Source organism: Heteronotia binoei, chromosome 21, assembly GCF_032191835.1.
Source record: "Heteronotia binoei isolate CCM8104 ecotype False Entrance Well chromosome 21, APGP_CSIRO_Hbin_v1, whole genome shotgun sequence".
Classification (NCBI taxonomy): Eukaryota; Metazoa; Chordata; class Lepidosauria; order Squamata; family Gekkonidae; genus Heteronotia; species Heteronotia binoei.
Window position 1 is genome coordinate 176,292,769 of NC_083243.1, and position 13,303 is coordinate 176,306,071.

At 51.4% G+C, this 13,303-nt stretch overlaps 1 protein-coding gene and 1 non-coding gene across 2 annotated transcripts in view; both read right to left on the reverse strand.

The window, feature by feature from the left end:
* The window catches only part of LOC132589370 (motor neuron and pancreas homeobox protein 1-like), a 45,942-nt gene that overhangs the window by 17,764 nt on the left and 14,875 nt on the right, over nucleotides 1-13,303 (reverse strand). The window lies entirely within an intron of this gene.
* Nucleotides 10,508-10,591, reverse strand: TRNAG-GCC (transfer RNA glycine (anticodon GCC)). The gene has a single exon. It is a non-coding gene; the product is annotated as a tRNA-Gly (tRNA).

A 13,303-nucleotide genomic window follows, 5' to 3' on the forward strand; every position in this document is an offset into this window, starting at 1 on the left:
TCCTGTCCCTTTAATAGAGGCTTAATGCGTGGGACATGAATGCCTGAAACTCTTCATGGCGCGGAGGTAAGGAACGTTCCATTAAGCCTCTATTAAGGGGACAGAACCCCCCCCCCCAAAGCTGGCAACCCTAGTTTCATGGTAATGTGCATTTTCACTTTGTTTTGTTGTAACATTACAACTGTCAAACATGCCTGGATCCAGCTTAGCCACCCCACCCCACCCCGGCCATGGGTGGAGTCCCCAGAGGGAGGGAGGAGGGGAGGCAGCTGGGCACACCCTTCATCCACTTTCCTTCTTTAGATAGTTACCCCCGATGGGAACCCAAAGCACTTTCATCCTCCGTTTTTTCCTCACCACATATGAAGCTGCCTTCTACTGAATCAGACCCTCAGTCCATCAAAGTCAGTATTGCCTACTCAGACTGGCAGCGGCTCTCCAGGGTCTCAAGCTGAGGTTTTTCACGCCTATTTGCCTGGACCCTTTTTTGGAGATGCCAGGGATTGAACCTAGGACCTTCTGCTTCCCAAGCAGATGCTCTACCACTGAGCCACCGTCCCGCTACAATTCAGCTTCCGCGTGGGGATTGGGACCCGAGTCTCCCAAATCCTATATGACCATATGAAGCTGCCTTCTACTGAATCAGACCCTTGGTCCATCAAAGTCAGTATTGTCTTCTCAGACTGGCAACGGCTCTCCAGGGTCTCAAGCGGAGGTTTTTCACACCTCTTTGCCTGGACCCTTTTTTGGAGATGCCGGGGATTGAACCTGGGACCTTCTGCTTCCCAAGCAGATGCTCTACCACTGAGCCACCGTCCCTCCCCTGCTCTCCAGGGTCTCAAGCTGAGATTTTTCACACCTATTTGCCTGGACCCATTTTTGGAGATGCCAGGGATTGAACCTGGGACCTTCTGCTTCCCAAGCAGATGCTCTACCACTGAGCCACCGTCCCTCCCCTGCTCTCCAGGGTCTCAAGCTGAGATTTTTCACACCTATTTGCCTGGACCCTTTTTTGGAGATGCCAGGGATTGAACCTGGGACCTTCTGCTTCCCAAGCAGATGCTCTACCACTGAGCCACCGTCCCTCCCCTGCTCTCCAGGGTCTCAAGCGGAGGTTTTTCACACCTATTTGCCTGGACCCTTTTTTGGAGATGCCGGGGATTGAACCTGGGACCTTCTGCTTCCCAAGCAGATGCTCTACCACTGAGCCACCGTCCCTCCCCTGCTCTCCAGGGTCTCAAGCTGAGGTTCTTCACACCTATTTGCCTGGACCCTTTTTTGGAGATGCCGGGGATTGAACCTGGGACCTTCTGCTTCCCAAGCAGATGCTCTACCACTGAGCCACCATCCCTCCCCTGCTCTCCAGGGTCTCAAGCTGAGGTTTTTCACGCCTATTTGCCTGGACCCTTTTTAGTTGGAGATGCCGGGGATCGAACCTGGGACCTTCTGCTTCCCAAGCAGATGCTCTACCACTGAGCCACCGTCCCTCCCCTGCTCTCCAGGGTCTCAAGCGGAGGTTTTTCACACCTATTTGCCTGGACCCTTTTTTGGAGATGCCAGGGATTGAACCTGGGACCTTCTGCTTCCCAAGCAGATGCTCTACCACTGAGCCACCGTCCCTCCCCAAGCCACCGTCCATCCCCATTTCATCCCTAGCCGGTCTCTCTAACCCCAATAGCACACTGGCCCTGTCTAGGCACGAGGGACATATATAGGTTTACGTTTTAACGTCGTTTAAAACAAACAAACAGTCCTGGGAACCGGGTTGGGAGCCAGTTCGAGCTGAAAAGTGAGATTAAGATGCAATGAACAAGTCCTCAACTCTCAACTCGATACCGTGAGCGTGGGGGACAATTTTCTGAAGCGCAGCAAAGTTAACAAAGCTAAAATGTTTCATATTAAAGCTCTGAACTCGGAACGACTTTCTCAGATTTGTCCATAAAATGATACCGGAAAGGAAGAGTGAAAGGAAGAGTCCATCAGGTAACTCTGTGTTGCTCGCTCAGAACATGAACGAAGGTTTTCCTATCGAAGTGTATCTCCATACAGACGAGCACGTGGCTGCTGCAGCCACCATCCGGCACTTCTTCGAGCGGAGAAAGCTACGCGTGTGCTGAAATCAATGGAAACCGGTCCTTAACGGTGGTAGCAAGTGCCCTCAAGTCACAGCTGACTTAGGGCGACCCCTCATGCGGTTTTCAAGGCGAGAGACGTTCAGAGGTGGTTGCCTGCCTTACGACATAAGCCTGGTGAAGCCTGGAGAGCCAGTTTGGTGTAGTGGTTAAGTGTGCGGGATTTTATCTGGGAGACCCGGGTTTGATTCCCCGCTCCTCCACTTGCACCTGTTGGAATGGCCTTGGGTCAGCCATAGCTCTGGCAGAGGTTGTCCTTGAAAGGGCAGCTGCTGTGAGAGCCCTCTCCAGCCCCACCCACCTCACAGGGCGTCTGTCGTGGGGGAGGAAGGTAAAGGAGATTGTAGGCCGCTCTGAGACTCTGTCCTTGGAAGGGCAGCTGCTGAGAGAGCCCTCTCCAGCCCCACCCACCTCACAGGGTGTCTGTTGTGCAGGAGGCAGGTAAAGGAGATTGTGAGCCGCTCTGAGACTGTCCTTGAAAGGGCAGCTGCTGTGAGAGCCCTCTCCAGCCCCACCCACCTCACAGGGCGTCTGTCGTGGGGGAGGAAGGTAAAGGAGATTGTAGGCCGCTCTGAGACTCTGTCCTTGGAAGGGCAGCTGCTGTGAGAGCCCTCTCCAGCCCCACCCACCTCACAGGGCGTCTGTCATGGGGGAGGAAGGTATAGGAGATTGTAGGCCGCTCTGAGACTCTGTACTTGAAAGGGCAGCTGCTGTGAGAGCCCTCTCCAGCCCCACCCACCTCACAGGGCGTCTGTCGTGGGGGAGGAAGGTAAAGGAGATTGTAGGCCGCTCTGAGACTCTGTCCTTGGAAGGGCAGCTGCTGAGAGAGCCCTCTCCAGCCCCACCCACCTCACAGGGTGTCTGTTGTGCGGGAGGCAGGTAAAGGAGATTGTGAGCCGCTCTGAGACTGTCCTTGAAAGGGCAGCTGCTGTGAGAGCCCTCTCCAGCCCCACCCACCTCACAGGGCGTCTGTCGTGGGGGAGGAAGGTAAAGGAGATTGTAGGCCGCTCTGAGACTCTGTCCTTGGAAGGGCAGCTACTGTGAGAGCCCTCTCCAGCCCCACTCACCTCACAGGATGTCTGTTGTGGGGGAGGAAGGGAAAGGAGATTGTAGGCCGCTCTGAGCCTCTGTCCTTGAAAGGGCAGCTGCTGTGAGAGCCCTCTCCAGCCCCACCCACCTCACAGGGTGTCTGTTGTGGGGGAGGAAGGGAAAGGAGATTGTAGGCCGCTCTGAGCCTCTGTCCTTGAAAGGGCAGCTGCTGTGAGAGCCCTCTCCAGCCCCACCCACCTCACAGGGTGTCTGTTGTGGGGGAGGAAGGTAAAGGAGATTGTGAGCCGCTCTGAGACTCTTCGTAATGGAGGGCGGGATATAAATCCAATATCTTCATCTACCTCACAGGGTGTCTATTGTGGGAAAGGAAGGGAAAGGAGCGTGTGAGCAGCTCTGAGACTCTTCAGAGTGGAGAGTGGGATATAAATCCAATATCTTCTTCTTGGTGGGGGTCTCCTATCGAAATACTGGCCAGGGTCAACCCTGCGTAGCTTCGAAATTTGAACCAGATCAGGCTAGTCTGGGCCAACCATAGCAGTGCAGTACTTAAAAGCTAGATCTTATATTCAGAATGGGATATTTATTGTGTTCAAAAGTGGATGTTCAAAGCCCGAAAGCGTGAGAGGGATATTTTCAAGGAAGAATATATTGCTTCGAATGGTGTATAGGAACATAAACGAAAAAGCGGGAAGTGGGGAGAGACGGAGGAATGAAAGGCGAAAAGGGAGGCTAAAAGGGGAGAGCTCTTAAAACACACATAGAGAGAAAAGGAGCCATTTTCCCTCAGCGATGGTGAAAGCACGCCCATGAAACGATAGACTTCCTCTAGAGGAACCGTTATGTGCGAAACGATAACAGTTTATTTTGCTAGTTAAAAACGGGATACCAATCGGCAAGCTTTTACGTTCCACAGAATTGTTCAGCCGCGAGCGAGCGCCTCTCAGCAGGGAGCGCCGTTTTCAAACTTCAGTCGTGGTGGTGCTTCTTCCCCTGCAAGAGGCAACCGCAGAACGGCTCCAGGGCCTTCCTCACCCGGATCTTTCTCCAAGGGGCAGGGCGGGGGGACGTCTTGGCGAGAACAGTTGGCTTTGCTGGGCGCTGGGGACGTGCAGGAGAGAGACCCCGCCAGCCAGCTCCGCCTTCTAACCTCATGGGAGGGAGTCCATCGTGATTACTGACAGGTAAACGTGGACAGGATCGGGCTGCCCGGCTCCCGGGCGGTGCTCGGTTGCATCCCTCAGAAAAGATGCTGCCCACTAGGCTGCCAAGACGAGGGACTTGAGAAGGAAGCCCTTCTTCCAGGATGCACCTTCGCTGTTTCTTGGGGCATTGGAGCCTCTGCAATCCATTCACATCCCCTTCGATTCGGATCATGTCTTCCTGGTGAGCCAGCGTTCAAGGGAACAAAAAAGGAGCGACGCAATCGACTATTAAACATTTCTAATTGCAATTTGATTTGTTCAGGGAAAGATGGCGACCAATGGGACTCCCCTCCGTAAATGTCCTAAAATCAAGTTCCACCCGCATTGATTTCTTGCTTTCATTTATCGTCCGCCTTTCTCGGTGGGACTCCAGAAGGAATGAGCCAGATATCGCCATGGCTCCTGTGCACCTGGTGGTGGTGGTGGTGGTGGGGAGATGGCATTGCCAGCGGCTCGAGTTTCCCAGCGCTTGCCCTGTGAATTAAGTGCGATTCAGCCAAGCACCAGTCCTTCCTTTGGCCTTCTCCAGAGGCGGAACCCTAAACCCGCCAGGTGGGCCGCTCAGTTTGTTGCTTAAGGCCCCGACTCACATCACAACGTCAGTTTCAGTACCCAGACACTGTGAGGTATGTAATGGTGCAGACCTTCGCCTGGAGCAGTTCATACAGTCAACATATTTAGGGGGAACAAGGAAGGAAGGCGTATCCATGGTAGTCGGGGTGCCAGAATCATTCTTTATTGATCCTTTATGATAATGACCATGGAGATAAGTAAGGCAAATCCACATTTACTGAACAGCGAATAATCTATTAACGTTTTCAGATCTTATCCATAGATATTTCTTAGCAATTTCTCAAGAAGGAAGGGAGGGAGGGAGACAGAGAGAAAGAAAGAAAGAAAGAAAGAAAGAAAGAAAGAAAGAAAGAAAGAAAGAAAGAAAGAAAGAAAGAAAGAAAGAAAGAAAGAAAGAAAGAAAGAAAGAAAGAAAGAAAGAAAGAAAGAAAGAAAGAAAAGAAAGAAAGAAAGAAAGAAAGAAAAGAAAGAAAAAAAGAATGAGAAAGAAAGAAAGAGAGAGAGAGAGAGAAAGAAAGAAAGAAAGAATGAGAGAGAGAAAGAAAGAAAGAAAAAGAAAAAAGAATGAGAAAGAAAGAAAGAAAAGAAAGAGAGAGAGGGAGAGAGAGAGAGAGAGAAAGAAAGAAAGAAAAAACGAGAGAGAGAAAGAAAGAAAGAAAAGAGAGAGAGAAAGAAAGAAAAGAGAAAGAAAAAAGAATGAGAAGGAAAGAAAGAAAAGAGAGAGAGAGAAAGAAAGAAAGAATGAGAGAAAGAATGAGAGAGAGAAAGAAAGAAAGAAAGAAAGAAAGAGAGAGAGAGAAAGAAAGAAAGAAAAAAGAAAAAAGAATGAGAAAGAAAGAAAGAAAAGAAAGAGAGAAAGAAAGAAAGAAAAAACGAGAGAGAGAAAGAAAGAAAAAACGAGAGAGAGAGAAAGAAAGAAGAAAGAAAGAAAGAAAGAAAGAAAGAAAGAAAGAAAGAAAGAAAGAAAGAAAGAAAGAAAGAAAGAAAGAAAGAAAGAAAGAAAGCTATTCTTGAGATAAGGGTTTAGAATGGTAGAAAGGCAGGGACAGGGCTAATCCTCAATGAAAACGGGAGGCAAGGAGATCTGGGCGCCCGAGGATGCTAAAAGGCAGTCAACCTGGGGGGTTCCTCTCGGGACTGTAGGGGAGGCCTCTTGCTGCGAACCCACCTTCCTCTGCAGGAAAGAAGTTCCCGCGGGGTGTTCTGCAAGAACTGGCTGGGACGCTGCCCTGCCCTGCGTGCCTGGAGGTGGGGGGGGTGGGGGGGGAGGAAGGGGACAGAGCCCTCCAGTCGGGCTTTCCCCGTCTGCCTGCTGCTCCCTGCAGTCCCATCTTGAATGGCCCACGAGGCAGGCCAGCGTTGTGACATGAGGAGAAGTAAAACGAGTTTAGTCGCGCATTTTTCTCGCTTATGAATGCAACTGTGTTGGGATTAGCAAATCTGCAACACTCCTGTAATTATAGAGTTAGCCTTGTCGTTAGTGAGTCAACAGGAAGTCGCATGTGTTTACTATAACCTAGCAGTTAACTGGAGAGAAAGCCCCGCGAAAGTCTGTAGGAAGTCTTAGAAGTTAAGCAACCGTTATCCCTAAGTAGTGATCACAAGACCAACACTAGAGTTTCGCGCCGCCTGAAATTACCTCCTCAAAAATACTTTTTCGAAGAGGCAATTCAGACGTTCAACTACGAAGTCATTTGGAAAGAAAGGTGCATCTTGCTGCTGGCGAACCGGCCTCCGGGGCAGATAAAAGGTAAGAAATGTGCAAGGCTGCTGACAACGGGCAAAGAGCTGGCACCGCGCACTTTGCATTTATAGAGGGGCCTCCTTTCCAGGAATGGGCCCCAGTGCAGGCTCAGCAAGGAATTCGGAGTAAAGGCGTTTCCAGGCTTCTTCAGGTTTCCAAAGGTCATCAACAAACCCCTCGGTTGTCATCTTTAGCTCTGCCCCTCTCCCCGCAGCTTCCCTTACACATTAATTAAGATTGCCGGGAAAAACATCAACAACCTGAGATATGCAGATGACACCACTCTAATGGCAGAAAGTGAGGAGGTCCTAAAGGACCTCTTGTTGAGGGTGAGAGAGGAGAGCACAAAAGTAGGCTTGAAACTCAACATCAAAAAAAAACCTAAGATCATGGCATCCGGCCCCATCACACCTTGGCAAATAGAAGGGGAAGACGTGGAAGTAGTGACAGACTTCACATTTCTGGGATCCAGGATCACTGCAGATGGTGACTGCAGCCATGAAATTAAAAGACGTTTGCTCCTTGGAAGGACAGCTATGGCGAACCTGGGCAGTATAATAAAAAGTAGAGACATCCACCCTGCCAACAAAAGTCCGTATAGTCAAAACGATGGTATTCCCAGTAGTAACGTATGGTTGTTAGAGCAGGACCATAAGGAAGGCCGAGCGCAGAAGAATAGTTGCTTCTGAGCTGTGGTGCTGGAGAAGACTCTTGAGAGTCCCTTGGACTGCAAGAAGATCAAATCGGTCAGTCCGAAGGGAAATCAACCCAGATTGTTCCCTGGAAGATCAAATGCTGAAGCAGAAGCTCAAACACTTTGGCCACCAAATGAGAAGGGAGCACTCCCTGGAGAAGATCCTGATACTAGGAAAGACAGAAGGCAAAAGAAGAAGGGGACGGCAAAAGATGAGATGGCTGGACAGCGTTACTGATGTAACAAACACGAATTTGAGTAGACTTCGGAGGATGGTGGAAGACAGGAGGGCCTGAAGTGACTTTGTCGATGGGGTCGCAAAGAGTCGGACTCGACCTGCGACTGAACAACAACACCACTTCAGTCATTATAGAGTTAACCCTGTTGTTATTGTTAGTCAACAGGAAGTCACGTGTGTTTACTGTAACCTATCTGTTAGCTAGAGAGAGAGCCCGCTGAAGTCTGTAGGAGATTAGGGATTGTAGAATCTTTCGGGCTCAAGTGCCGTGTTCTACTGGAGAAAGTTTTTCTTCCAGACGTTTCGTTCTCCGCTACAGAGAACATCCTCAGTGGCGTTGCAGTCGGAGCAGGCGCTCTGACCTGTGCACTCAATGCACAGCAGCCAAGAAGGTCAGAGCGCCTGCTCCGGCTGCAACCCACTGAGGATGTTCTCCCCAGCCGAGAACGAAACGTCTGGAAGAAAAACTTTCTCCAGTAGGGCACTTGAGCCGAAAGATTCTACAATCCCTAATGATGTTACCAGCCGTGAAAACCTGAAATCTGTAGGAGATCTTAGTTAAATGACCAGTAATTAAGTGTTGTGACTGGAAATCAATGTATTGCCTGTTCTGCATTTTACGGCATCTCTTCCTCCCTTTGTCTAAGTTTGAAGAAGCGAAGCCATTCCTAGCTTTGTTCTCAAGCCGTAGACATGTAGAAGTTAGCGTCCTGCCGTTTTCTTCCCGGTTTTTACCCTTCCCTGGCAGTTTTAAGTAAAGCGATCATATCCTTTTAAACACGCACACGATCCCTGCGCATTCTCTGCTGTGCTACTCATTCCTAACGCTGCTAAATAATATTTTTCTCTAAGAATACCCAACACTTTGACATCAGAGCGATCTCAAAAAAAAGACAGGAAATTGGGCTCTAGACCATGAATACTATTCCAGTGATTTAAAACGTTAGAACTTCGGGTGCTTTTGCTGTTGTCGTTTGTAATCCTGTGTGTGTGAGAGAGACCCCCCCCCACACACACACACACACTCTCACACACGTGTAGTTTGGGAGTGGGGGAGTACAAGAGGATGAGGATCCAGTCCGCGTGATAAAGCGCTTTGAAGATGTCCTTAGTTGCAATGGAAGAGTGCTGAGCAGAGGCTTAAACTTGCCAACTAGCGGTTGCACGAGTGCGGCCGAATTCCCCCCCGCCCGGTTCTTTCTAGCGATCTCCGAAGCGAAGCAGGGCTGGGAAACCTCCCGCTCCAAGGAAACCTCCCGCTCCAAGGAAACCTCCCGCTCCAAGGAAGTCCAGGGTCGCTCCGCAGAGGCAGGCGATGGGACCTCCGGACCTCTCTCTCCTGGCAGACCCCACATAAGAACATAAGATGGACCTCTGCTACATATTTTTATCTAACCCTCTCTTGAAGCTGGCTATGCCTGTAGCCGCCGCCACCTCCTGTGGCAGTGAATTCCACACGTTCATCACCCTTTGGGTGAAGAAGGACCTCCTTTTATCCGTTCTAACCTGTCTGCTCAGCAATTTCATCGAATGCCCACGAGTTCTTGTATTGTGAGAAAGGGAGAAAAGGACTTCTTTCTCTACCTTCTCCATCCCATGCATAATCTTGTAACCCTCTATCATGTCACCCCGCAGTCGACGTTTCTCCAAGCTAAAGAGCCCCAAGCGTTTCAACCTTTCTTCATAGGGAAAGTGTTCCCAAACCTTTAATCATTCTAGTTGCCCTTTTCTGCACTTTTCCCAATGCTATGATATCCTTTTTGAGGTGCGGTGACCAGAATTGCACACAGTATTCCAAATGAGACCGCACCGTCGATTTATACAGGGATAGCTATAAATCAATGGTGACTTGAGGGCAAAAAAAGTTATATTAAATAACGTACAAACGGTAAAGCCTTTGAGTTGGCAAGCCTGATGACTTAATTGACAAGCTATCAATGACTTAAAATCCAATAGGGCTGAAAAGTTTGAGATCTTGGATTTAAAGACGACTCAAGGTCACATGTAAAATCCTAGGACATTTTTTTAAAAATCAAATGCCAATTTGTAGGAATTTTTTTTTTTTTAAGGTTTAATTTAGGCCAACCAGTGGCAACATTTTCAATTTATTTCCGTTCTTTACGGTCCGCCTTTATCACCGGAACTCAAGGCGGATTACAAGGCGGAAGTCAATGCAATAAAACAGGATAGGGCGTTCAGTAAACAGTACAATAGGATTGGGATAGCACATATCTGAAACAAGTCTATAAGTATGAACACGTTAAATATTGACAAAGCTCTTCCGGCCCAGTGGTTACTGTGCGCGACCAGGTCTGGATATCAGCGAGTTCGAATTCGTCTCTCCCATGTAGCTGGGTGTGGCGACCTAGGGCCAGTCATTCGCTCTCTGCCTCACCTACCTCACAGGGCTGTAGTGACGGAGAAGACGAAAAGGGAAGAGGGAGGAGGATGAGTCTGACAGATACAGACCCCGAAGTCTCCCCCCCCCCCACCCCGGGGAAAGGCAAACTCGACCCCGAGGCTTCCTTTGGAACTCCCTTCCAGACTGGTCACGTCAAGAAACAACAGGGGGGAGAACCCACAGAGGAGGCCGGGGAGAGCTGCAGGAATGGAGGCCTCTAAATTGCGCTTGGAGACAGACGGACATGGACATATGGACATCTGAAGCTGCCTTCTACTGAATCAGACCCTGGGTCCATCAAAGTCAGTATTGTCTACTCAGACCGGCAGCGGCTCTCCAGAGTCTCAAGCTGAGGTTTTTCACACCTATTTGCCTGGACCCTTTTTTGGAGATGCCAGGGATTGAACCTGGGACCTTCTTCTTACCAAGCAGATGCTCTACCACTGAGCCACCGTCCCCTCCCCTAAAATTTACGACGAGGGTGGGACTCGAACCCACGCGTGCAGAGCACAATGGATTGGCAGTCCATCGCTTTAACCACTCGGCCACACCTCCTCGGGGGACAGTCTGATCTCCTTTATTCTCGGCATTCCGCAATTAAGAAGGGTACATCTGCCTATCAATCGCCGATTATGACATATTTATTTCCTTTATTAGATCCCCCCCCCCCCGAATTAAATCCAAACAAACAAATGGTGACCATAAAAACTAAGCTTGTTGTTCTGCGTCTGTCAAACACCCCCATTATGCTGTATGCTAATCCGCTGCTCACTCTCTGCCGGTAGGTATGGGCTGGTCACCTCCATTTCGCTGTTATCTGAAGCCGGGGCCTGCGCACCAAAGCCTCTGCCTTGCATAAAACGTTGGCCTTCAAGGTGCCCCTGGATTCCAGGTGTTTTTGGTCTGCTGCTTCAGACCAACAGGGCTGTCCTGCCCACCTGGATCCGTCCGGCGGGGGATGCGAGGGAAGGAGCCTATTTTACAAGCACCAGGCTCCACCTTCTCCCCCTCTGGTTCTCTCCCCCGCCGCAGCTTCTGCAGCCTGAGCGCTTCCCCCCCCCCCCTTCCTCCTCTCACCGCCGGCTCTTCTGCCCCCTCTCCCGAAACCTCCGGCCGGCTTCACTGGCCTCTGGACCGGCAGCCGCAGCAAGACGAGGCGCTCTCCGCCGGCCCGGCCTCTGCCAGGAGCGCTCAGCCCCGCTGGCCCCGGGTGGGACTGGACGCCTCCTCGCTCGCCAGCCGCCGGGGAAGAAGGCTCCTGTCGAGAAAGGCTGCACTCTCTCCGCCAGCGCTCCAGGCCGCCTCCCTCCCCGGCAGAAGAGAAGGGCCACCTGCCAGGGAGGGAACTGGGGGCAGCAGCAGCAGCAGAAACATCAAGCGTGAGGAAAAGGCTGACTCAAAGATGGCTTCCCAAAAAAACCATTGGGACCTTTTCCACAGTAGCAGTTGCTCCGCCATCCGGCTTCTGCTTTCCCTGGCTCAAACGATCGATTCTCCAGCAGTTGCTGTGAAGGCGCATTTTGACTTGCATCTCCTTCCAATTCCCCGTGCGTCTTCCTGATCTCTAAAAAAAAATGCCCGGACGGGGAAATAAACCACAAGAGTTGTGTGTGTGTGTGTGTGTGTGTCTACATTTTTAAAAAGCACAACCAAACGTCACTTAAACCATCCTTCGACTGGACGTGGCTTCAGGTTTCCCCCAGTCTGCCCCGGTGGGCAGATTCTCAGGAGCAAGAGGCGGGTCTCCACAGAAGGGCTTGGAGTGGCTGGGCCGGGGGCCCCTTCCTTCCCCTGGCGTCTGAATCCGCGGCTTCCTCCTCCGGTCACCAAAGGGTTGGTAGGAGTGATGTGGCGGCCGCGGAGCGGGCATCGAAATGTGCCAAGCAGGCTGCGACCTCGCACACCATGATGCACCTCCAAGCCACTTCCCATCTGGATTTTGCCGCTTCCTGCAGCAAAATCCAGTAGGAAAGCGGGCCGAATGTGCGTCGTTGAGCGCGTGCGATCGCAGCCACAGCCAGACAGAGACACCAGCCGCGTTCTGACCGATTTGGGAAGAAGCCTCAAAGGGGGGAGGGCCGCCGATGGAAGGACCTTTGCCTCTGGAAAGCTCACTCCCCCCCCCCGCCCCCCAAAAGGGCTTGTTGGTCTCTCAAAGTTGCTGTTGGACGTGAATGTGGCTCACGGATCCTTTCCGAGCTCCGGGCTTCAGCCAGGCCTGCTCCAGCTACACGGCGGCCTCCCCTAACTCTCCTCTCCGGAAGGCTGCGCCCAACCTGCCAGCTTAGGCCTGGACTTGAGCACAGGGACACACCGCTCTCCTCCCGTCGCTTCCTAACAACGCGCCGTTTTTAAAAAAAAGGCGTCTTCCGTCTTTGTTCCAGCGCTGGGCGACGAATTCAGTTTCACCAAAGCTCGGAATACTCGAAAACCCCTTCGTTGGTGTCCTTTTTGTTTCGTTCGCACCGGCGCCGCTTCTCAAAGAGGATCCAAAGCAGTTTACCGTCTTCGCCTCCATCCCGTTTTATCTTCCTAAAAACCCTGGGAAGTGGGTTGGCCCCACTGGTCACACCCCCCGGGAAGCTTCTCTGGCAGAGCGGGGACTTGAACCTAGTCCCATATTGCTACCCAGCCAACTAGGTCTCTCCCTCCCCCCGCCCCCAGTTCGGGTTTCCATTTGGTAAAAGGTAAAAGTAGTCCCCTGTGCACGCACCAGTCCTTTCCGGCTCTGGGGTGACGTCGCATCACCGCGTTTTCACGGGAGACTTTTTACGGGGTGGCTTTCCACTGCCTTCCCCAGTGTCCTTCATCTACACTTTCTCCCCAGCAAGATGGGGCCTCATTTTACCGGCTTCGGATGGATGGAAGGCTGAGTCAACCTTGAGCGGCTGCCTGAATCCAGCTTCCGCCAAGATCGAACTCAGGTCGTGAGCAGAGAGTTCGGACTGCAGTACTACAGCTTTACCACTCTGCCCCACGGGGCCAGCATAAATGGGCCTGGGGCTGTTCATTTCCTCTCCTCATAAACCCAAAGTTGATGTGGAAGGTGAGCCACTGACCACGTCTCTTTGCAATCGCGGTGCCGGGGGGGGGGGGGAGTTTGCAGCAGGGGTTCATTTTCTGCAGACAGACACTGTCACCCGCAGCTCCAGCCCATCAGCAGCAGCGGCCTCTCCCCCCCACCCCCCACTTCCCCATTATTTCAGAATCTCTCCGGTTATGACTCTCCCCACTCATGATTCTTCAGAACATTACACGGCGCAGAAAAC